The sequence below is a fragment of the Chionomys nivalis genome, chromosome 3 (assembly GCF_950005125.1).
Source record: "Chionomys nivalis chromosome 3, mChiNiv1.1, whole genome shotgun sequence".
In the NCBI taxonomy this organism is placed as follows: Eukaryota; Metazoa; Chordata; class Mammalia; order Rodentia; family Cricetidae; genus Chionomys; species Chionomys nivalis.
The window spans coordinates 69,929,043-69,954,797 of NC_080088.1; the positions used below are offsets into that span (position 1 = coordinate 69,929,043).

The 25,755-nt window shown below is 46.0% G+C and overlaps 1 pseudogene; it reads left to right on the top strand.

Moving 5' to 3' along the window:
* LOC130871301 (myosin light polypeptide 6-like) overlaps window positions 1-23,791 on the top strand; it is a 159,190-nt pseudogene extending 135,399 nt beyond the window's left edge.
* The last annotated feature ends 1,964 nt before the right edge of the window (window positions 23,792-25,755 follow it).

The window sequence follows — 25,755 nt, forward strand, 5'->3', positions numbered from 1 at the left end:
GGAATAAGAGATAGTTTATTCTGGAACCATCTTGAGTAATCATGGCATGGAACACAGATTTCGGTTACCCAAATTCCATGTTCCAATGTGGAAGCTGTTTCAGAGGGTTCTCGTAGATTTATAGAACAAAGACAGTCACGCATCTAGGCAAGTTTAAAATACATGAGTGGGTGCACCAGAGGGAGGGACAGCGAGATGGGGAAGCTGTTTTATAACCCTAAGATGATACCTGATGACATTCTTAGCTCTCAGAGTGGGTGTTAGGTCAGATACAAAATGGGCCAAGGAGCAGCTATTCCAGAAGGTTAAAACTAGCCCAAGAGAGAGTCATTAGCCTCTGAACTTAACAAAATTCCAGCCTCTTCACAGTACTGAAATTCCTACTGGGCCATCAGTCTCTGCAGACACAGAAACGCCTTCCAGGAGTTGTAGGTTCACAGGCAGACACAGTTTCTTTTCAGGATATATTCCCACCGCCCCACTACTCACAGGTAGCACACCTATTGATTTCTTTAATAAAGTCTTTCTCCGGGAGGACTGGATAGTAAGTGTGGCCTTGGCACTGAGGGGCTCTTGTACACTTTCACCACAGTCCTGGGTCCAGTGAGCCTTCCCTGAATGACACTGAGAAGAAGAAGCCCCTGCTCTCCCTCCAGCCTCCTTCCTCCAGGAGCTGCAAATTAAGACGAGGTTTGCGCTCCCACGGTGCTTGTACCTTAGCACATGTGTGTTGTTTGGAGCTCTCCCAACCGAGAAGGAAAGGCAGGGTTTCCTTTTCATCTGCAAAGGATTTGCCTACTTCCATACAGCTTTTACTGCAGGAGCTTTTTCCAAGGCTGAGCCGAGGCATTCCTGGAATGGATGGAACACACGGTCACTGAGAGCTTGGGAGATTTCCATCAGCGCTTAAGGGACCACCTGGCCCAGGAGAATGCATCCCCAGGAAGAAGAGTCAGTGGGAGGAAGCATTTGGGCTGTGTTGCCTTGATCTCATTAGTCGTGGGGTTAATCCTGACATTAATGTACATTCATTTGCTGTTTGGGCTTCTGTTGTGATGTTTCCATTTCTTTTTTCAGTGCTGGGGATTGAACTCAGGACTCCACAGATGCTAGGCATATGCTCTAGCACTTAGCAGCAATCCAATTCCTAGTTCCATTCTTTAAACCGAGGTTACTCTGCAGATCTTGATGAGGATTTAGCATTATTTCCATTGAATTGCAGGGCTAGTCTGTGTATGTAAATTCTGAGGCCTCCTCTTGATTGGATTATAGTTGCAAGTTCAAGCTCCATGATCAAGTCCAAAGAAAACAGAAAACTATCAAATATCCATCTGCACCTGTGAGCCTGTAAATATAAACAAACCACTCTTGAAGGGCAAGTGGCTAACTCACAGTGGGGGTCAGGATTCTTTGCTTTTGTCTTTATTTTCATTTTGTATTGCATATCACCCCTACTATGGCTGCTCTCGAGCTCCCAATATGATAGCTACTGGCCACTGGGAAGAGGTGTCAAGAACCAGTTCTCAATAACTGGTAACAAATTGACCCTAGCACAAGACCTGTCAAGAGTCAGAACAGACAGACACACAAAGGCTCAGTGGGAGGAAGCAGAGGAGTGGGGACTCAGATGGGGAGTTTGGTAGGCATGTGTGTGTTTGGATGCAAGAAGTGTCAGCAGTAAGTGATGACTGGCCACCATAGCTGGCATCAAGTATTCAGTTTGTCTAATTAATGTCCATCCTTAGGAAAGTAGGAACTGTTCACCACACAATGCTATGTGACACTCTGTGATACATGTCAATTCTTAGAGACCCTCTATAAGGACACTTTCCTTGTTTGACAAGCTAGGAGACTGAAACCTCATCAGATAGAGATGAAGCAACAGATAATTCAAGCCTGGGGTCTGCGACCATTCTACCGCTGGGTTGGGGAGCAAGGCGCTGGACCACGCTGGCTTCTTAAATAGTTCAGACAAGGAGAATTGGTGGTTTATAGGAATGAAGACAGGATGAGATAAGCCAGTGATTCAGAGTACGTGACAGAAAGGGAGGAACTTGAATCCAATTTCTTAAATTCTTCCTAACACAAAACAAAGTCAAGGCCATCAACCCTGAAGTAGGGCTGAGCACAAAATTAGAATCGCTCTAGATGTCAGCCAGTCAATATATTGATAATAAAGTTCTTGCTGAAGCAGTTGAATTTCTGAGATAGGGACCGAGGTAGAATGATTCCAGATACACACTTTGCATCTACAGTACTTCAAGACAAAATATAGTCCAGGAAGCGGCCTTGAAATTGCTCAGGTATACCTTGTTCATGTATATCCTATGGCCAGGCATCGTTCCATGGTATTGTTGAGACCAGTCACAGCTGTCTGCAGTGTAAGGCATGAGAACTGAAGGAGGGGGAAGTAGAGCAGTAGTTTGACAGATGTGGATCCGGGTGAGCTAGGGATTGGGAAAGCGGTACTCCAAAGTATAAAGTACATGGCGAGGACCGGGGTCTAGGATGAGAGCTGGAAAGATAGAGAAAAGGCCGTAAAGTCCTGGAAAGACCAGCTTCCAGGAGGAGGTTGAGAAGAAGGCTCGGCTCTGGGAAGAACCTGAAGGCCCTCTAAGGAGGTTTCCTCTTCTATAGATAAGAAATGTATAATCTCTGCTTTTCCATGTTTTGCATGTTGAGTTTCAGAGGAACAAGAGGAACTTAGGCTCTCAAGAAAAGAAAACCCAGTGGAGCCCTGGGTGGTGGGATATGATAGATAAATAGCAGGTACTCCCCAACCCCCAACCTCTCCATCCCCCAGGCCACAAAGGGAAAACCCCACTGTCATTCTCCATAAACCTCTGATCATGTGACGCTTGTGGCCAAAATCTGTGCCAGTTACACCAGGTGGGGATTTCTTTCCCGACAGCCCCCTCCGGGTATGAATGGTGGCAGTGTCCTTGTTTTAAATATGTGTCAAGGGACAGGTGTGACTCCCTAACACTGTGCAAAGGCTGAGCCTGTATCATTAAAGCTCATGGAATGATGTTTAAAATTTGAGACTGATGGTGGGAGAGATGGCTCAGAAGTTAACAGTACATTTTACTCTTCCAGAGGACCCAGTTTCAATGTCCAGCAGCCGCATGGTGACTCACCACCGCAACTCAAGTTCCAGTGGGTCTGTGGCCCTCTCCTGGTCTCCTTGGGCATCAGAAATGCACACGGTACAGAGGCACACATGCAAAGCACACATGCATTTAAAGCTAAAAGAAAACTAAAAAAATAAAATAAAATCTGAGGTAAATATTGGTGATTCTTTGTCACTTGGCTTTGACCCTCTCTGGCTACTGAGAATGACCCAGAAGTAAACATGACCTTCTGGCTGCTGAGAGTGAAGTAAACAGATGTTGGTGCTCGCGAGGACAGAACAATTGACCAGCTGCAGCTGACATGTGGAGCGTTGCCTACTCTAGCACATGGGGCACCGGCAATGGGAAAGGCGCGCCCAGATGCAGAGCTGATGAACTTGCAAGGTTGTCAACACAGCGGAAGTGACTTGAATGTTCTGTTTAGGAGGTGGCCACTCAGACGGGCTGAGACCTTGAGAGGGATCCCCCAGCGGGCAAGCCTCCCGAGGAGGCAGCATGCTTCTGTGGAATGAGGCAGTTTCTAGGATGGCTCACTAAGATGGCTCTCCCAGTGAGTGAATTTACCACTCACAGCTCAATATCGCAGCTCACAGTTGAAATCTGGGGAGAGCAAATGGTGCTGGGGAAGAAGAGCCAGTGCTTGCTCTGGCTTCTACCACTGGCTGAGCAGGTGGCTTCAGGAGTATCCCTTACTCTCCCTAGGGCCTGTGTTTGGCAGGCAGGCTTGGTCTTTCCAATATTTTCTCTGGCTAATGACGAGAATCTGAGCAGCTCGGAGATCCTCGTGAGCCTTGAAAGAGTGCAAAAGCATTGTTGGAGGTGGGAGATAAATTGTTCGATTTCATAGGTAGCAATGTGCTGTCTAGTCAGAAATTCCCCCCAAGACTCAGTGTTGGGGGTAACAAGAAGGGGCTTCAGAAAGCATAGGAAGCAGCCCAAACCTGGCACGAAGCCTTGTATGCACCCCCCCACCCCCACCTCAAGCATTGGCTTCACCTGCCACTACTAGCGATTAGCACCAGGCCCACCACCACTGTGGGTTTCCTGCCCTGCTGCTCTGGGGCCTGACCCCTCCCAGCCTCATTCTTAGGGCCGCCTCCTCATTCCCTGTGAGGAGCAGCTGTGCATAATCCCCTCTCTCCTTCCTGCCCCTGCCCAGGACTCCCACCTGCCCCTTCTGATTCGGAGCCAGCAGCTGGTCAGTGAACAGGGGCCAAATGTGCAGAACAGATGTGAACAGCATTGGCCGGCACGTGTGGGGAGGCTGACTGTTCAGCCCAGGCCTAGTGATGGCTTCCTGTCAACTGGCCGAAGGCTGGGAAGTCACGTTCAGGGGCCCTGTCGGAGAAAGGTCCCATGCTACCCTGGTTTGATCCCTCTCCCTGGCTCGCATTTCTCCACACTCTTTTTTTTTTTTTATTTACCTCCTTCGACTTTTCATCCTGTGTTTGTTTCTCTCTAACTCTTCCTCCTTGATCAAGCTCCCAAGCATGTCAAGGATGATATTTTTTAAAAGGCTAAAATATAGGCTTCGAAAGAGGCTTGCAGACTTGGTTCTTCCAGATTTATAAAAGACATAACAATAGGTCAGAACCCAGCCAACACAATAACAGCCGGGCTTCACCGCAGCCTGCCCCGACCTAGGTTCTTAACGCTATCACTTCCTTCCTTCCTTTCTTAGTCAGTGGCATGCAGAAGTCAGGGTGATTCTCAGAAGCAGGTATCCTTGCCAGCAGGCAGCTTTGCTTTTCTAGACAATTGGCTAATTATCCTCACTGCCACCCACCTCTCTAAGTGGGGGCGACCTAAGAACAGCAGCATTAACCTGAGAGAGTCCTGGGACAGACCAGAGCCCTGGGGAGACCAAAACCTTGTGGAAAACAAAATTAGCAGGCCAGGCATAATGACTTGAAGGTCGTTCAGATTTTCGTTTCTATGTGCATTTACCTTATCGACATGAGCAGAACCAGTTGCAGCCTCCACAAAAATGAAAAGCAGTGGCATCAACAGAAGTTTAGTGATTTTTTTTTTACAGGTGCTTTAAAAAAAATACAAGGTTTTATCTGGGCAGTGGTGACACATGCCTTTAATTCCAGCACTTGGGAGGCAGAGGCAGGAGGATGCCTGAGTTTGAGACCAGCTTGGTCTACACAGTTACTTCCAGGGCAGCCAGGACTACAATGAGAAACCAAATGTCAAAACAAAACAAAACAAAACAAAAAAAGAAACAAATGAACAAAAGATTATGTCTCCCTACATTACCCTATGAATCCATAAGCACACATAACATGCCTTTTACAGGTGTTCACTGAACAGAAAACTCAAGTAAGACCTCATCTGGATTTTGTCTACTGCTTAAGAGGTCAAGGATGTGTTTATGAAATATTAAATTGTAGGGATGGGTTTCTTATTTTGCCCTGACTTCTATGAGACTCCGGGGTGAATCTCATGCTCAGTCCAGTAATGATTCTAACATTTGCCATTGGCATCTCCTTTGACTTTTATCAAAATTTCTATGTCCATTTTTTAATACCCCTTGCATATAACTCGTTCTGTGATGTCAACTGACCAGTGTTCTTTATAGAAAAATTAGATGGCATAATAAAGAAAGGAAATCCCATAAAAAAGACCTCGACTAATGGTGGAAAGGATTTCTAACACCCCCTCTCTGCCTTCAGTGGGTTGGCTGTGTCTTTACTGTAGGATTCTCATGATATTGCACACTCCCTGCTCACTGCCTCCCGGGAGCTGTGTATTTAGTGAGATTCTGTTTAAAAAAATAGAGCTTTAGGGTTAATTTTAGAGGCAGCAGAATGAGGTTTTCCATTCCCTTCCTTCCCCCCCTTTTCTCTTTTTAAGGAGACTACTGATTAAGCCTCAGTTAGGGCTGCCCCAGGTTAGTTGGCCGCCTGCTTCTGTGTTGATGGGTGAGAGATTCTATGCTCCTCTTTCCTCCAAGAAGCCTGTCATAAATTTTTTCTCTTCCTCTACATTGTTCTCTCCCTCTTCCTGAATAATACCCAGTAATGTTCTCCTACATAAATAATAACCACTTACATTTACATAAGCACTGCTAACATTGACGCATTCTTTCCAAAAAGGATTTAAGATGGACGTTGTAGAGGATTTTTAAGTTTTACAATGCACTCTCGGATGTTAATGCTGCCGTTATGAACTAATAATTTATCGTGCATTTACCATGTGCCAGGCACTAGGCAAGGGCTTTTTGTACACTTTCTAATTTAGACCTGCCAGTAATCCTATAGAGAAGCCACTCACATTACTCTCTTTTTGAATGCAAATAGACAAAGAGGCCCTGGGTCTTGCCCATGGTCACACAGCCAGAAAGCGAGCAGGGCCCCAGGCTGGAAAGCCAGGAGACAAAGTTCTGATCTTTGTATCACAGTATCCCTTTGGTCCATTGCTCAACCCTGGGAAAGGGGCAGAGCAGGGAGGCTCGCCATGTCTTGCAATTGGGAGGAAAGGGAAGAGGCATTGGAGAGCACTTAAAGACCCATTTACTCCTTTCAACTATCCTAGGCAGTAGACACAGGTTTCTATATCACCAATGTGGGGATAGAACTTACCAGTCCTGAATTAACGCACACAGCCACTCAGAAGAGAAAGCAAGGTATCACTCAGGGTCTATTTGACTCCAAAGTCCTTATTTTTTTTGCTATTGGCTTGGAGAAACTGACCCAAGCTCACTATCACATGTTGGCTATCCAAAAACACCCCCAAATTTGATCGAAATCGACTTTCTTCAAGGTCTTTGTACAAATTCTGGCATTCTATTGGGGGCCATTTCTCCATGTGACCTTGATGCTGGGGGACTTGTCCAGGCAAAAGGCAATTGAGCTCCCATCTTTTTCAGAAGAGAAAGCTGGCAGCTTTGGGGACAAGGCTCATTTGGAACACAGGTTCCTGCAGCTAACTAAAAGCTGTGCTGGACCTGCCCTCTTCAATCCTTAAGAATCTTCGATTTCATTAAATAGGAAAAAGCAAATGGAATTTTCTGATTTTCTTTCTGCAGATTCTTCAGGGGATGAGAACTGCGAACAAGTAAGAGATGTTCCTAGAACCTCCAACCTGCATCCTGTCATGACATTGCTGGGGCAGAGGAAAGCTTGCCCTTCTCCACTGCTTCTGCAGAGACAAACCAATGGCACCGACTGCTTTGACTCTAGGTTCTGGGTCTCCCATCTCCTGTATTCTCTTTTCTGCCACCACAGAGATGGAGAAATCATTTACAAACCCAAGCACAGTGGACAAAGAGGTTACTTGGTTTTGGTTTTGAAACAGGGTCTCACTACATCACTCTAGCTGGCCTAGAACTCACTACATAAACCAGGCTGGTCATAGAGATCCAGAAAAATCTGCTACCCAAATGCTGAGATTAAAAGCATGTGCCACCGTGTCCTGTCAAGCAGCTGTTTGGAGGATAGCACTCCTCTTTTTGTTGGTTTTTTTCAGACAGGGTTTCTCTGTAGCTTTGGAGCCTGTCCTGGAACTCGCTCTGTAGACCAGGCTAGCCTCAAACTCACAGAGAGATACGTCTGTCTTTGGCTCCTAAGTGTTGGAGTTAAAGGTGTGTGTCATCACCACCTGGCAGGGTAGTGCTCCTGTGGGTGTCTTTCTCAGATACCTGAAGCACACCGTAGGTCATGGTCGCAAGGTTCCAGGCTGAAAGGAACAGAAAACCTTATAGACTTTCCACATGACCTCTAGGCAGAATAAGAACATTATTCTCATATTTATACATGTCTAGATGTTGTACTTGCTTCAGGTGCCTGAGATGATCAACAGTAGGTCAGGGACCGTGTGCCTGTAGCGTGAAGATGCCTAGAATTTGGAGCATGGGGTGTGAAGGCAGCTGACTTTTTTAGTTTGGGCTCAAGGTCCACTTGTAGGCATACAGTGGTCCCAAACACATTGTTAGCAGCTTGGCATGTATCACACTTAATGCTCCCAAGGACCCTTTAGCATAGCTGTCATCTTCATTCCAGAGGGGAGAGAGGAGAGGCCCCCAAGTGATCCTCTTCTCCATGACTATTGGCTCTGGCCAAGTTAATGGAGTACAGTAGGAAGAATTTTAGTTTTTCAGGCTATTAGAACTGAAAGAAATAGCAGAGATCTTGTCTACCTTTTGAGGCTAACACTGGAAAAAGATCAAAACTGGGAATGTGCGTAAGTGTGCTTAAAGCTGCAGAGTAGACCTAACACATCCCGCCAGTCCCCTGGGCTGTCCCTACAGAGTGGACCAGCTTCTTCTCTTAGTAACAACAGGAGAGCAAAGGGATGAAGCTGCCATCTGGGATGGATGGAACAAATGCCACAGCCTGCTCTGGCTCTAAGCAACCATCACCACTGACATGGCATTTTCATGTCTCACTTCGAAATGGGAAGAGTGGAGCCTTGAGTTCTGAAATAAAGCGATTACCAATGGCAAAATTGTGCCTTGGTCTCTGTGAACACGTCAAGCCTCTCAGAAGTGGGGCTCAGAAAGCAAGATGCCCATAATTTTGGAGTTTCATCTTAGCTATCATACAGTGATGAATCTTTTTGAAGCAGTTATCAATTGTTTTTCTCATTCTTGATTTTTTTTCCTCCAAAGTGCTAGGGGTTCCAGAGGCAAGGTCCTTTCCAAGGGTTCTTGACTTAGTTCACAGATCTCTTGAGACTGCACTCATGGCCAGAATGATTGCTTTGACTCTGTAAATCAGAAATCGGACAGGATGCCTTGTGGGACTCGGCTGCAGCACACTGTATGAGATAGTTGAGAAACAGCGGGTCTGAATAACAGGGGTGGTGGAGACCATATCAAAAGACACATGTCACTTGTTCTCCGTGTGACCATTGATCCTGAGAAATTGGCCCCGTTGCTATATTGGTAACTATAGCCATTTGTGAGAGCACAGAATAAGTGGTCTTCTAAACATCAGCTAGAGAGTGACTTCCTATCTCTGACTAATGACCGCTTTGCGGTGATCCATCTGCTTCATAGATATCAAAAAGGGATTTGAAGCTCAGCGTTTCCTTATACAGTCAGTGAAATTTGTATGTATGATTTCACTGGCTCCCAAAAGGGCTTCTGAAGTAGATGGGAGAGAGATCTGCCTTATGTGTCGGTCAGGGTTCTATTACTGTGATGAAATACCATGACCCAGAGTAACTTGTGAGAAAGGTTTATTTGGCTCACTTATCCCAAGTCAAAATTCGTTGAGGGAAGAAGCCAAGATAGAAACTCAAACTGGGTGGGAATCCGGAGTCAGGGGCTGATGCAGAGGCCATGGAGGAATGCTGCTTACTGGCTTTCTCCTCCTGGCTTGCTCAGTCTGCTTTCTTATACGACTCAGGACCACCTGCCCAGGGTGACACCACCCAAAATGGGCTTGTCTCTATTACATCAATCACAAATTAAGAAAATGCTCCACAGGTTCGCCTATAGCCCAATCTTATGGATGCCTTTTCTCAATTGAAGTTCCCTCTTCTCCGATGACTACAGTTTATGTCAAGTTGACATAAATCTAGCCAACACCACAGACCCTTGTCAACTTGACACAAAAACACACCACTGTTAAAACATAACCCTTCCTTTCTTGTTTATCTCCAAAATCACACATTACTATCAAAGTTACAATATAAAACATTTTATCCACTTAAATGTCCCATAGCCTTACACATTCAAACACTTTAAAGGTTGTCTCTTTAAAAAAAATCTCCAGTGTCCTTTTAAACATAAAATCTCTGCAAAACTCCAAAACCTCTTTAAAAGTCCAAAGTCTCTCAACTGTGGGTTCCAGCAAAATCAAAAATAAATACTTTCTTATTCCAAGAGGGAAAAATCTGGGCACAGTCACAATCGGATCAAAAATCAAACCAAACTCCACTAGTGTAAATAAATCAATGCTCAACGTCTGGGATTCACTCATGATCTTCTGGCCTCCTCCAAAGGTCATTTCTCTGGCTCCACCCTCTGCTGCACACACAGATTGTCTCGAGTTCAGGCTGCCTCCTTTCTAAAGCTGTTCTTGGCATTGGGGGGTCACCCCCTGTTACTGGCATCTCTAAAATTCTGGGGTAGTCTCTTGTCATTGAGCTGCACTTTTACCAATAGCATCCCCTGGGCTTTCTTCATGGTGCCAACTGTCTTCATGACCCCTTCAATCCCAGGTCTTCAACTGCTACCAAGGTTGTACCAGTGGCCTCTTAATTGTATGGAAGCCTTTTCTTAATTGAGGTTCCCTCCTCCCAGATGACTACAGCTTGTGTCGAGCTGGCATAAAACTAGTCAGTGCGGGATCTTTATTCTCATTCTGCAGATGAGGAAATCAAGGTCCTTGCAGGTGAAACACCCAGTTCAAGGCCATAGATACAGGACAATGTCTCTTGCGTGCCAGACCAAAGTCCTTCCTTCTGTGTGGTATGGGATATGTTCTCCGTTCTCCCATGATCTTACTCCCTAGGGACCACGAGGACCTGTACTTCTTGTTGGGACTGTCTGTGAAGGGAATGTTGTTTTCTCTTTCTTCCCCTTTCTGCATGACAACTCTTCCCATAGTGTAAGGCCAATACCAACCACATCCACTCCCTGATAGATTTACTTTTGTCTTCATGGTCTCTTCGAATGCTTCTTCTGCTCCAGCTATCTGTGGGCTCTGATGTCTAGCTAGGTGCTTTTGATAGAATCACAAAAGAGAAAGAAACCAGTGACTGATCATAGTGGAAGCTTGTTGTGTCAGGGATTAAATCTTTGTATTGTGTGTGTGTGTGAGAGAGAGAGAGTGTGTTTACATCATATAATAAATAATCAGTAAGTGATGGACCAAAAGTTGCTTATGCTTAAAAATCAGGCTGTTTAGAAAAAAAAAATTCAAGGTGGTTAAAAAATGGAAAGTAAGTTTTCAGCTTTCAATCTTCCAGGATTTCTTGAGGCAATGGATGGCTTCCCAAGCCCTGTGAATCATGGAATGGTTATGAGTACTTGGGAGGCAAAGGGACTCTGGGAAGCTCTTTGTAAGATGGGTCTACCAGTACTTCCTGTTCTCAGTGTGCCTAACCTCCCCTAACGGATGCCCTGAAGAGTTGGCATGCATGCACAGTTGCCTTCGTCCAGATTTTTCCTCTAACCAAGTGTCAAAAACAACTCTAGATGGAGAAAAATGGATTGGGTGAGAAAAAAAAAAATCCATGAGTCCCAGAATAACCTCCAGTTTGGTAATGATTTATCCTGTCCCATTGTTAATTTTGCAATTAAGCAAGGGTACTTTATATGCCTGAATGACCCATGGATTGTATCTTAATCAAATTAATGCATCTGCAACATCAGACCGATTCAGTGCTCAGCCATTAGTATGACAAATGGACAGAGTCCATGTTTTTCTCTCTTTTCTTTCTCTTCTTCCCTTCAAACCCTCTAGCGTGAAAGGTCAGCTACCAAAGGCTGTTGTGCTGAAGGCTGCCGTGGAATCCTATTGGTTAAAAAAATGTGAGAAGCCAGCCCACCCACCCCCAAGCTCCATCAAACCAACTGTAAATGTGTGTGTGACTCTTGAATTTGGATGAAAAAAAAAACCATGTGGTTAATTCTTCTTGTTGTGTACTTCCTGCCACTGACATTTGTCGCTGTGGCTGTGTAATGAGGTTGAGGCTGTGTAGGCGAACCCAACACAAGTGACCTATATACGCATCCCTCGTTGTCACCGCTCCTCTCCGCCATCATTCCTGGAACACCTGGGAAGCAGAAAAAGGCGACTAGGAGCATCATCTAGAATTTGTACTTCCTTGTAGCAACCTTCTCTGACTCTTATGATCTACGTTGATAAGACAGCTGAAAATCTGATTCAGTTTAGTAACATGATGTGCATTTTAAAGATGATAAATCATAAACAATTGTTATTTGATTTATATAAAGGGCCTGTGGTTTGGGTCAAGGTCACTTACTCTTGAACCTTCCTGGAGCTCTACCCAACAACTTCCTGTGAGACTGTAAGTAACAGTTTCCTTGTTCTATCCAATCCGTTTTGCGCACTAGACGAGACCATTTAAAACAGCATGTTAAGAGATCAAGTCACATCCCTACTTGAGACTCAGACGGCTTCCCACTGTCCTCAGCACCTTCATGGAAGTTCTGTGTTCTTCCCAAGGCTTAGATGACCCTTGAGTCTAGGCCTTACCTTCCCCAGAGATGCATCTGTTTGAAATTCTTCTGCCGTTTCCTTGAGAAGTTCATACACGTATACCATGAGTGATCATACACACTTCTCCAAGCTCCCTCTCAACTCTGAGTCCATTTCATTTTTAACAGCGCCTGTCCCCCTCCCCCCCATAGTGGCCACCTCGCTTTCCATCCTCAGAGGCTTCCCGCGGGCTGGTCCTCCTCCTTCTCCTCCTCTTCTTGGTTCACAGTAATGAAGGACATCTCTTCAGACAGGACTCTTCTCTCCTACCCTGAAGAACCAGGCCATCCTATCTGCCATTTTCCTTATGCTTGGTCCTGCGCTCTTACATCCTGGCCTTCTAACCTTGTAAGTGTTTCTGTCCTTAATTTGTTTGCTAGTCGATACGCCCCATATCGACTCTGCATCTTTCCCTAGTTCTGGGTGTCCGATAGGCACTTAACATTGACTTTCCTAATACTTGAATTCCTTGGCTCTTAAATTGAAGAATATACATGCTGTCCTTATTAGGCAGGGAGCCATGATACTCACGCCGATGCTTGCTTTGCTTGGTACCTTTGAGATGGTGGGATGTCAGTGGGACGTGCAGGACACGTGAGGGGTTCTCTTTGTGTGTGTGTGTGTATTTTATTTTTCTCCTCTGTTCATAGGTCAGAGGCTCTAGTATCAGGGTTTACGAATTGCTGCCACTTTCACCACATTCCAGGCCAGGCTTTCGGCACCACTGCTCCAGTAGCTCTTCTTCGGGCCTCAATAGTTGGTGTCTTTTCCTTCCGACAGGCACACAAAGCACACATGTCAACCACTGGACATGCTTCCCTCAAGGACTTCCTTGTCCTCTCCACAGCTTCTCAGAGGGTAAAGGAGATGTTCGGAAACGGCTAAAGAAGGTACGTGGGACATCACTGTTGTCCCAATTCTTTGTCAAAGGCTGAGGACTGATCTTTCCCATCTCCTTCTGTCCCGAAAGGCCACAGCCTAGATTTATTTCGTTGCTCATTCTTATAACCCAGGGCTCTGACTTCGTGTCTTCTCTTCCTCCAGGGTACGCTGCTATGCTCCATGTTTTCGGGAATGCCAATGGTTCTCTCTGTAAAAGAAGGGTCAAAATAGCCTTACACGGCTTCAAGACTAAATTAAATTGCATACGTAATATTATTATGTTTCAAGATTTCTTACTTGGCTCTGAATAAATGTCAACTGATGATTGCTCTGCCACCTTTATAGTCCCTGTGCTCAATCTGCCCCCAAGTCCATGTGTTCAGACCCAGGATGAATGAGAAAATCAGTTTCTCTTAGTCCACTTTGTCACAAGGAGCACTGGCTTAAAGTGGACCATCTAGGGGCATTGACCTCACACCAGAGTCTTTGTTTCAGCCTCTTACAAGTCTAACTTTCAAGATTCTAGTGTGTGAAGGGGGTGAAGTGGTAAGCAAGTTCAGCCGACCCTACTCACCCAGAGCCAGCAATCCCGTGGATGGTCTTTGGTTAGAACCATAACCCTGGCTGCTTTTATAGGCATGTGCCTTTTCCTCTCCCCAAGGAAATACAACCGGGGAAAGAATGGGAGGTGAGCAGGAAAGAAGCAAAGAAGTTGTTGCTCCGCTCATGACCAATTATCAAAAACAAAGTAGAACTGTTTACTTTGAACGTTGGGCCTGGAAGTGCAGTTTTTAATCAGGAAGGCAGTTGCTACCGTTGCTCCATTTTATAGCTGGTCCCTTAAAATGGTGGCAGTTTCCCTGACTCTGAAGAAGGTACATGGAGAGCAGACATGAAAGGACACCCAGCCATGTGCAATGGCACCTGCCTGGGAGGTCTAGTGTGACTGATAACTTTAGAAAGAGCCTGGCTTTACAGCTGCTGCCTTTCAGCTGGGCTGGGCTTTGGATCCTGCTGGCTTTGTTCTTTTTTAGGCTACTACCCAGGTTCTGAGAGAGAAAGCTTCCTGCTCTATGCAACAATCCTCTTTCGAGATTCTCACTCCTTGAAAGGACCTAGCCTAGAACTGCAAAGTTCGTCCATACGAGTTGAAGAGCAGAGGCGATGCTCCACCTTTGCCACGCCCAGCAGTGGGAGCACAAGTCAGTGCGTCCCATTGCCTGCCTGGTGAATTGTTCCTTCATGGGACAGTAGAGAAGGGTCCCTGTGCCACAGAGGAGGCAAAAGAGATCGCCTAAGACACTCGCAAAGTGCGTGGCATGGGTCAATAACCAGTGCAGGCTGACTGAGAATCTCAGGAAAGGAGGGTATCAGGAGACTTTGAGAGGCAGATAAGGGGCTCTCTTATGGGTGGGTCTGCAAGTGAAGAAGCCTCACGCTTGACATTCGCTCGCGTAAATAGATTTATGGTCTGAGAGTGGGAAAGGAAATCGCAGTGGTAGATGAACTTTCTAGTGTGTGTTTATGTGTATTTTGAATACTCCTAAAAGTCAGTCCACAGGAAGATTTCATTTTAAAAAATGCTTAACTTTTTCCCCCCTATTTTGATTTTCGTTGAAAGCGGTCTTTCCATCAAAAGAGCAAGGGTATGGGGGTAGCAGATGAAGGGCTGGGACTGTATTAATATGGGATAGTAGATCCATGCCTGTGTTATCAGATTCTTCAACAGAGAAAATGGGATATTAAGTAATAAAAGGACATTGAAGAAGTGCCATGAGACAGGTGGTGTTTGCACGCTGAGAACAACCTGCAGGGTGCTGAACCCTTGGAAGATGGGGGTTGCTAGCTGTGGTCAGGAACCACTTCTGGAGAGAGTGGCCCCTGAAGAGAGAATAGAGAAACCGAGACAGAGTCAGGAGAATGCCCCAGGGACAAAAAGCGGCACTGTGCCCCAGCCCGAGGGAGCACACTGATGGCAGACCATTGATGTCTGCTTGGGCTGCAGTGGTAGTATAGGCAGGGGCTATTAAGAGTAGACAGTATACAGTCCAGGAGAAGCCAACCTAGAACCTCCTAAGTGTTTTGCTCAAGGAATGGTCATTGTCAGCACTGCTAAGTGCGAGGACTGTCTAGACGCAGGACAAGCAGGTGGGTAGAGTGGTCTGGACTCAGCCAGCAATGATGACGAAGGTGGGGAGAGGAGAAACACAGAGATGTTTTGGCAGCACAGACCTTGGCAGTAGGGCAGGGGGATAAATGCTGCGTTCTTGAGGAGAGAGGGACTTTGGAGTCTGATACAGAAATTTAAGGTGGGTGTCAGGTGCTTGGAATGTGGGTGCTGGGAACCAGTCAGAGAGATAGGAACCTAGCGAGGAAGAAGCAGCTGTTGGCAGAGGGGGGATTTAGAGTGGAGATAGAGTTGTGGGCATGCATTGCTTCTCAAACTATTTACCAGGTGCCACCTACACCACACCCACCTGTGGTGCTCAGTAAGGAAGTTGTCAGGGGTTTAATCACAGCTAGACAGTTCGTAGGCATGTCATCTATGAAGTGGGCGCAGAAGAGTCTAAGATGGAGCATTCTTTCAAAAAAGTAACGGGGCCGAGGGTTTCTGGTGAGAAGTGTGTAGGCCGTGCTGAAGGGATGGGAGAAGGTTCTTGCCTTCCTCTTGTCTCAGGTTATCCGTTGGCTCTCATTGCCCCAAGCATGTGCTAATTTGTTTGTATTGGTTTCCTTGGGGAGGGGAGGGAGCACAGTACAAATAAAGCTCAACATTCTTTCTTTTCTTTTCTTTTCTTTTCTTTCTTTCTTTCTTTCTTTCTTTCTTTCTTTCTTTCTTTCTTTCTTTCTTTCTTTCCTTTTCCTCTTTCTTTTGCTTTAATTCAAGAGGAGAGAAGAGCTTTTATCTAAAGACCAGATGTCTTCTGCTGTGGTCTTTTGTGGTTGTTTCATTTTATTTCATTAAAAAAAAAAAAAGAAAAGAAAAGAAATTCTCTTGCACACGAAGCTCATTTAAACATAATGGCAAAACCACAAAAGGCTCCATACAGAGGAGCTCTCGGGCTAGGCTGGGCTCAGCCAGGGAGACCAAACAAGGAGATGTCCTGTCCTTTTGGCTCCCCCACCCCACCCCCTTTCAGGGGGCCAGAGCAGCTGCATTTCAGATGCAAATGGAAGATGGGGAGGAGGGGGCAGTGGGCATGCTCAGGAAGCTGGCGTGCAGGTGCTGAGGATTCCAGACAGCACTCCAGCAACAGGCTCTGGGAACACAGAGCCCACAACAGGCTTGAGCGTGCCCGCTCGGAGGCCTCAAGTGGGCCCGCAGCTGCACTTGGGCATTCCTTTCTGTGGTCATCAATGGGCCCTGTATTGAAAGTAGGAGAGGAAGCAACTGGCACGCTGGGGGAAAGGAAACGCTTTGGAAAGGGAGTGAGCCCAGGGCTGTGGGGGCTTCCCCTGGGCTATGCTCATTATCTAGATTCAGGCCCATGCATAAAATAAATATTTGATATCTGATATTACAGCATCTGAGGTCTGGAAGGAATCCAGGGAGTCATCCAGACCACCTGTTCCTAGAGATGAGAAAGTACCCGCCCTCCCAGGGGTCAGTGACTTGCCCTAGGCTGCACCTTGTGTGGGTGAGAGAGAGAACACAGGAAGGGGGGGGGTCATGACATGGATTGGGCCCTCTCTGTCCTAGATAATGTATTTTTTGTATAATCTACACAGGAAATCTATACGACTGGCTTCTTAATTTCTTTCTTTTTAGTGCAGGGAAATTGAGACTAGTTAAGTAAAAATTATCCCGAATCAGAAAGTGAATGAGTAAGTCAGGATTTAAATCTACGTATTTATTTGTATGTATGCATGAGTGAATGTATATATGTTTTACTCTGAAATTCATCCCTTTCTTTATGCTTTATTCCTGACAAGTGAATACAGGCAAGTGTTGTTTTCTCTCAGAAACAACACACATATCAGTACATATGCAAATGTTGTTTCTTTTCCCATATGCGTAAAATGCACTAACCTAAATTTAAACCTCAAATGTAGAGCATTTGTCTTCAAACATATACATTAAAGGGCTGTGTTATCAAGTGCAGTATAAAGTAGTTATGGCTATGGTTGGTGGTGCTCTCGTTCACACAACATGTACCCAGTAACTGTTTGGATTTTAGTTGTTCTTTTTTATTTGAAAGGATACTCTTCCTTAGAGACAGAACCTGGTACCTACTAGCCTTATCATTACTATGAATCTTATATATTTACACTCTACCTGTGGTCATAAAACGCATTTGCAAGTTTTGGTTTGATGCGTCTTGGTTTTACTAGGAAGGAGGTAGTAAGCAAAGCCCTCGGTGCTATCCTATAAATAAGAAAACTGGGGGGCCTGAGAGGATAATAATTCTCCCAGAAAAATCTAAGCTCAGGTCTTCTCAGGGGCAGAAGCTGCTCAGCGAGGGGCAGACTGCTGTTAGAACCTGGAAAACCATAGCCCTCGGCACTGCTAAATTACACTGGTTTCCTTTCGAGAGGTGAGGTGGTCTGAAGTGTAGAACTGTGGGTCTGTAGACGGACAAGCTGACTCTGTGAGCGTGCGCGCGCGAGTGTGTGTGCATGTGTGTGTGTGTGCATGTGTGTGTGTGTGAAAGAGCGAGCGAGAGAGAGAGAGAGAGAGAGAGAGAGAGAGAGAGAGCGCTTTTGTGGGTGGCACCTCAAAGTGTGGGTGGTACTGGAAAGGGAAGGGATGGGAGAGCGGTGACCCAGAAGAGGTGAGACTCTGTGGGTGGCTTTCTTTGCACATAGCTATCACCCTCGTCTGCCTGAATGCTGTGGCAATCTTTGGGTGAGTGCTGTCGAAAGAACACCCAGTGGGTAGAGGTCAGCCATGCTGGTGGCATAGCTAGAATCCTGTTTTAAGGTGGCCCAGGTTCTGGGTGCTAGTGTTAAGGCATTTTGTGGCTTCAACCTGAGTTTCTGAAAGCAGCCATTTTTGTGTGTGTGTGTGTGTGTGTGTGTATGTGTGTAGGTGAACCCACGATCTTTCCTTGGGAAAATTAACTCAGCAATCTCCTCTGCTGACTGATAAGTCAGAAGTGTGAGCTGCCTGTTTGAAGAACAATATAGCCCGAGATCTGAGACTGCAGTGGTTGTCTGCTGCCAAGATCAGACTCCTGTGTGGTGGGGGAACCCTGGGGGCCAGGGGCTCAAATAGGCTCCAGGACTTCATGCCTGCCTTTGATAGTCCACACACTCAACAGACATTTGTCTAGCAGGTATTTTAGAAAGCTGCTTTCAAGGATCTCTCAGTGCGGGGGTGTGGGGGGGAAGAAAAGCATAATCAAACAGGTGTAGTAGAGGACTCCATGGGAGAGAAAATCCAAGTCAGATGCAGAAGACAGAGAGTTTGCCTGAGATGCACATCTCTGTGTAGAGGAGAAGCATGATCAGAGATTCAGACATGGGAAGAGGGCGGTGTGATGCAGGACTCCTAGGGCTGGCTGCAATCTTGGGTGTGTCGCTGTGAGCCTGAGTTTTGGTGTTGGGGACAGCCGGCCAAACCAGCAGGCAGAGAGGTGTCGGATGATGAAAGGCCTGAATCTGGACCATCCTATGAGAACTACATTGGAAGACGGTAAACCGACGCACAGCAAGACGATACATGAAATCTGAAAGCATTGTCCCGCACACAAACTGAGAACCGGGCTGAGGCTAGGAGGCAGGGAGAGAAGTCAGAAAAGGTGAGAAGCAACCAATGAGCGATGGTGGTGAGTTGTCCAGCTCAACCGCAAAGGGGAAGGAAAAAGAAAAGATGTGTGAAAATCCTGGGGCTGGTGTTCATCTAGACACAGGCGTGATTAAGAACACATGAGGAAGCGGAGCCCAGAATGTGCTGGGGTCGGTCTAGCCTGAGTAATGAGGTAGATGGCGGCACAGTCAACCAGCGGAGGAGACGAATGTGGCCGGGTGAGCTGGTACCTTGTGTAGACCTGCTGCTTGCCCAATGCTCAGGGATGTCAACGTGTAACTATGGGGCATAGTCTGGGGTCTAGCCGGCTGTCGGGATTAGAACTGATACACACTGACCTTGGTGATACAGGACGTGTTTAAACATCCAGCACATTCCTGTGGTATGCAAGTGTCCAATGTCCAGGTAACTGTCTCTGGAGGATTGGGGATGCTCAGCGTTGGTGCTGAAGGGCATACAGGAAGCACACTGTGAGGAAAAGTAGAAGAATACACAAGGAAGCGCTCGGGCCCCAGTGTGTCTGTGTGGTTACAGCCAGGACAGGGACCAGATCAGATCTCCTTATGTTAGAGCCAGCCTCCATCAGATAGAGCGTTCACTCATTTCCTCTTCGCCCCCACCTGCTTCCCACTACCAGTACCTCCTCGCCTTAGTCACCGAACTGAGTCATCTCTGAGGCTATTCCTGTCACCCCTCCCTCCATCGGGGTGCACAGAGTTTGAGAAGACACTAAAGGGTAGAAGCATTATGAGAACAAGAGAAAGGGTCTCTAACTCTGGGCTTTCAATCCATGGAGCACTCTTAGGTTCCTAGAAGTTACTGTCCATGATTCTTGGGGAAAGAAGGGAAGAAAAGTGTGATGGAGATAGAGTCCGTCTTGGATGTTCAGCAAATGTTGGCTTTGTCAACATCCACTCCCACACTGGTCGTAGGCACTGGCATTCTCCTCAGTGAGTTAAGCCTTCTCCTATGGCTATACTGCACATTCAGCTATAATACTTCAGAGATCGCGGTGTTGTACCACATTTCTCTGCCTCCTTATATCACCTCCAGGGATGAATGATTTTCAAGCCAATTCACCATGACTACCTACCCTGTGCTCTAGCCTGCTACTACACTAGAGGGATTTCTAAAGGACTTGAGCTCTTGAGAAGCTCAGTGTCCCTTAAGAGAGCCCTTTGTCCTTTGACTTATCCCTTGAGAGTCTCTGAACACCACCTATAAGTAGCATCATTGTAGAAGATGTTTAGGCAGGTGAATGGAACTGCTTTGCCACTTTCTACTACAATCCACAGGATGCCACAGAAAGATAGAATGGGCGCTGAATACTCTCAGTAAAGAGTTCAAGGGAGATAACTCAGCTTCTTTAGATACATCTTGTAGTGTGAAGCTTCTGTTAAACATGGAATCTGGGGCTGGGAACCAGGGTCATGGTAATTAAGTGTATTGGCATGGGGGACTATGGGAAATGTCAGGTGCCAGGTTAGATGTGAAGCGGCAGCAGAATGGCAGTGGTTAAGTGATTGAAAGAAGCCTTTAGAGCAGTAGGAATAAGAAAGGAGTTGCTGAAGTTTCGCATACTTGGTTTTTCTAACAGTCAGTCAGTTATCGCTTGTGTGGACCCTCGGTTGCACATGCTACTGATGAAGTTATGGAAGTGACTCAGAAGAAAGAACTGTCTTGACTTTGAGGAGCTTAGAGATGCATGAAATGGCCACATTTCAATGATGGTTTTCAAAACTTGTTAATGTTAACAGTGGTAGTGAGTCCAGAGAGTAGGGGGAACTGGTACTTTGGGAGTGGTAAGAAAAGGCCCTTTGAAGAAATGGCATCAAAATTGAATCTGAGCAACAAACAGGAGGTGTTCCTTGTGTGTGTGTGTGTGTGGGGGGAGGTCAGTGGACACAGGGAACAGCAACAGGGGAAGATGTTCCAGAATGACGACCTTAATGAAAGGAATCCGATAGGAGGACAAGTAAGCCGGTAAATTAACAAGACAGAATGGTCTGGAAGCCAGCCACACTGTGCTGACTTCCTTGAACTCTGTTGCCAGGGTCATGCCCTTGAGTTCATTCTGAGAAGCAGCTGCCGAGCCCTGGCCTTGGCTTTCACTGGTTTTCATTCTTGGTTTTTCTCAGTAACTAGGACCTTCATGGGTCATCATCTCCTTCTCCTTGAATGCAATAGAACACGTGCTCTGGTACAGCACAGAATTTGTTTATAGACGCAAGAAACCAAGCAATGTGGTTGATGGTGAAAACAGAAAGAAGGCACCTTAGCTGGGATTGACCATGTCCATAGCTGGGATTGACCATGTCCATAGCTGGGATTGACCATGTCCATAGCTGGGATTGACCATGTCCGTAGCTGGGATTGACCGTGTCCGTACACACATAGAACCCAGGAGGTACAGCGTCTGTCTCCAGTGGACAGGTGTGGCATTTTATTTCCATGCCCACATATACCTAAAATGAAGAGGTGGGCTTTGAACCGATGCTTGTGCTCCTTGGAATGCTCTTGCGAAGAGAGAACTGCCTCCATTTCTTGGCACTGTCTTCCAAGAATTTCAAAGGAACGTCAGTGTGGAGCCAAAGGACATCATATACAAGGATCACGGTCCCGGATGGGACCAGAGTCTAGAATCCCACATTCTTAAGGACCACCTGCTGAAAACTAGGCCAGGTCAGGGTTTTCTGCTTTGTTATATAAGAGCCTAAGGATGGTTAGATTCTACAGTGTTCAGAGACAATTGCAAAATGATTTCCATGGTACTTGGGGGCTTTATGTTCCTGGGAACCGTGTGGACTGTGACACTTCTCGGAGTGTTGATGGGCTATGTGGACACCATCTCTCAAGGCACGACAGAGCATTTTGTCTTGGCTTCACCATGTATTCTCTGGTGACTTTTGGACATGGCTGCTTTCCCAACTCTAGCCCCATTTTCTCATTCCCAAAACAAAGCAGTTGGTGGACAGCTACTGAAGGCCTTGTAGCTCTTGCAGAGGACAGTGGGCAGCATCTAAAATGATTCGGGTCACCTGATTGGTGGACTGGGTCGTTGGCTGGAGACTAGATTGTCTACTTCATGGACCAGAAGGGCCCACTCTTGTTCTTGCCCGTACTCTGCTGTCTGAATCCAATCTAAAAAGGGTTTCCTCCACACAGGCAGCACTAGCATTTTATGGATGCCTTCTACACACTTTGAATAGTTTTTGGTTGGTGAGGCCTCTGCATCGATGCCATTTGATTTAGAGTTCCAGCAGCACAGGGTTCAGTTGTTGCAATCCTGGGGGACCATGGTGGCTACCATGATGTGGCCTGCCAGAGTGCAGATAGGCACACTGACTTGGTCCAAACCAGCAACCCTTAAACCTGTCCCTTTCACCTCCACTCTCCAGTGATTTCCCTCACCCAGGAGTCTAAGGATTAATTCCCCTGCCTGCTAAGAGTCTGCTTGAGAAATTTAGTACTTCGCCTATTTTCACATATTCACAATGGTGCGTGTACATATATAGTAGATCTATGATTTGATATCTGCGTATTCCTTGATTGCAATATCTCTATTTAATCTAGATAATCCCTCATGTATCTATTCATTTGGTTGGTTTGAAGCAGGGATAAAAAGTGTCAAGAACTTCAATCAAAGCTCTAAGACAGCCAAGGAGAATCTGGCTGATTTATCCTGGGATAAAACAGTTTTTAAAAAGTGGATTTATCCTCCCCACCACCCAACTTGAATTAGTGTAACTTTCTTATATAATTTCTTTAGCTATCTGGGCATGATGGCACAAGCCTTTAATCTGAGCACTTAGAAAATAAAGGCTGGCGTATCTCTGTGATTTCAAGACCAACCTGGTCTGTATAGAGTTTTGGGACAGTCAGGAGAGAGAGAGAGAGAGAGAGAGAGAGAGAGAGAGAGAGAGAGAGAGAGAGAACCCAGTGTGGTAAGTAGGATTTGAGGAAGGAGTAGGCTCAGAAGGTCACTTGGGTAGTATATTGTAGCACTAAAGACAACTACACCTGAACGAAGTTGTCTGCTGTGACTTTATGTCTTGTCATTCACAATAGTGGCACAAGGTCCTGAGACCTCCGGAGCTGACTCTCTGGTGCTTCTGGGCTTCCATTTGGCTTGGTTCTGCAAGTGACTTGGACAGATGCCCATCACACAGTGGGCTTCCGCTTACTTCATTATGAATGTCACCACGCTGGTGAGACAATTTTACTCATGGTTCACACGTCTCTTACTCTCTGCCCCTTTGAAAGCCTATTTCATGGTTCACTAGAGCAGAGTTTCGGCCGCTAGCACTCTGACTTAGTGACTTCCAAGTGCAGCTCCCATCCCAGCGCAGGCTCCGGCTGGGTTTCAGGCTGTATTCCTTCACAGTCTGATGACCGAGAGAAACGCAGTAATGACACAACAGTAAGAGTCGGTTCCAAAACCCGATGGGGCCCAAGCCTCAAGCTGTAATAGAATGTGTAGAAAAGGATGCGTTTGCAATTGTGAAGAATTCCTGCTTTGTGCTTCTTTACCCAGATAGGACACCGAACCAGTTTCATCACGGACTAGGATGCTACAAACTTGTGATCTATAGACCACCGCTAGAGTCCATAAACCAGACTGAGGTAAGCTAGAATAACAAATTCTAAAATTACCCCAGACAACTTTCCTTCTACATGTCCAGACTCAGCTAAAAGCTAACGTGTATGACATTCCAGTTTCTCTTCTAAGCATTCGTTAAAAACCCTGTCTAGCTCTGGTGCCTTGGGCTCTAAGGTCCCCAGATATGGAATGTCCTAACTTGTTTCTGCCCCATTTCTAGGCCAGTCCTGGCGTGAGGATCCTGAAGTGACGAGGCAGTACAGTTGCAGCTTTCAATACCCTCAGATGGCCCAGGAAGAGAGTCTTCCTTTGCAGTTCACGTCAGGGCAATGCAAACTGAGCTATGCATTTACTGTAATTCTAATCAGATGATTCTATAATTGGAAGGACACCAGTGGCATTCTGTCTTTGGAGTCTTCTCCATTAAGCAACTGAACAAGGGCCAGGGGACCTTTGCTTGTCCCAAATGCAGATGCTGATAGAGACTCTGAGATGTGTGTGTCATTATGTTCCATTCTATTATGGGATCATGTTCCTTTGTCTCTCTTGGTAAGATTATGAAATGCGGGTAGCAGTCATTTCCCACATAGTCTTAATAAATTCCTACTAGTTGTGATTCCAGCTATGGGAAAACAAAGAATTAAAATCTGTGTGTGTGTGTGTGTGTGTGTGTGTGTGCGCGTGTTCATGCACGTAAGCCCACACACACGTATTTGAAGCAGGGTATGTCTGCAGGTGTGTGGATAAACATTTTAGGTAACTATTTCTGAGTCTATATCATAATCATATTTGGCAATAACTAACTGAAAATAACAAAAGTAATTAATAATTGGAACTACAAATCTCTTTCAATATGTAAAGTAGAAACAAAGAGAAGCATTATGGACAGGAGCATTGCGGAACTAGTTTGTGACAGGAGCATTCCAAAGTGCTGTGAGAAACACAGAAATAAATCAGATGTAGACCTCAGCTTGAAATGCTAATAACTGAGAGAGAGAGAAAGAGAAAGGGAGGGAGGGAGTGAGACAGACAGACAGACACACACACACAGAGCGAGAGCGAGCAAGAGAGAGAGAGAGAGAGAGAGAGAGAGAGAGAGAGAGAGAGAGAGAGAGGAACTACTCCATCAAACTACGATCAAAAAATCCCATAATCTGAGGCAGAAAGTTCAAGGCCCTGGCATCTGGACTTAGAAGAAGAAGAGACCTCTAAATGGCAAGAGTTGGTTGAATTCTTGCTGGAGGTGAGATTTTAAAGGCAGTCTTTACTGGTTAGAAAAGATTTAGCCCAAGGGACAAAAGGACAGAGAAGAAATTGCAGGATCCCAGGCTGGAACAGAAACAGGAGGCCATGGAGCTGGTGAGGGTTGCCTGCAGGAGAAAGCCAAGGGTACAGCCGGTGCCTGCGGTCTCATTAAAATACAGTTCTGATCTAGGGCAGTCTGGGCGGCCCTGACATTCTGCACTCCTAATGAACTCCCAGGTGACGCTTCTGCGGTGTTCTGAGGACCCCTTGTCGCGACAGGAAGCCTTTGAAGTGTCTTGATAGTAGGGCAGTGTTTCTGTTCTTACCTCCAGCCTTAAAATGTCTCTCTAGGCACTGCTTCTCAATCTTCTGGGACCCTTTAATATAGTTCCTCATGTTGTGGTGAACCCCCAACCATAGAATCATTTCGTTGCTACTTCATAACTATAATTTTGCTACTGTTATGAATCATAATGTAAACATCTGATATGCAGGATATCTGATATGGGACTGTTGTGAAAGGGTTGTTCGGTCCCTAGAGGGGCCATGACCCACAGGTTGAGAATGCTTTAAGTAGACATTCTGATGTTGGGCACACATGGCAAGAGGCACAGCAAGGGGGCAGGTGTTCTTCTGAGCCTTTGCTTTGTCCCCACCTTTCTCTTCTTCATCTAGTGAACTGAAGAAGCCAGATGACAAAAGAGTACAGTGAGGGTTGGGGAGGGGTACACACTGAAGACCTGGATTCTAGAAACCAGACAATGGGAACTGCAGTGTAAATGCTGCATAATTTCACAAATGGTTCTTTCCCCTAAACTGTTCACTGAAGGGCAGGGGTGATTAGCTCCTATGCGTTTGGCGATGGCTTAGAATACTGGCCTTCTGTCTTGATCCCTAATAAAATATTTCCCCAAGCTGATGATACGTTAACTGTACGTGAGGAGAGAATGGAAATTAAAATCAGAAGAT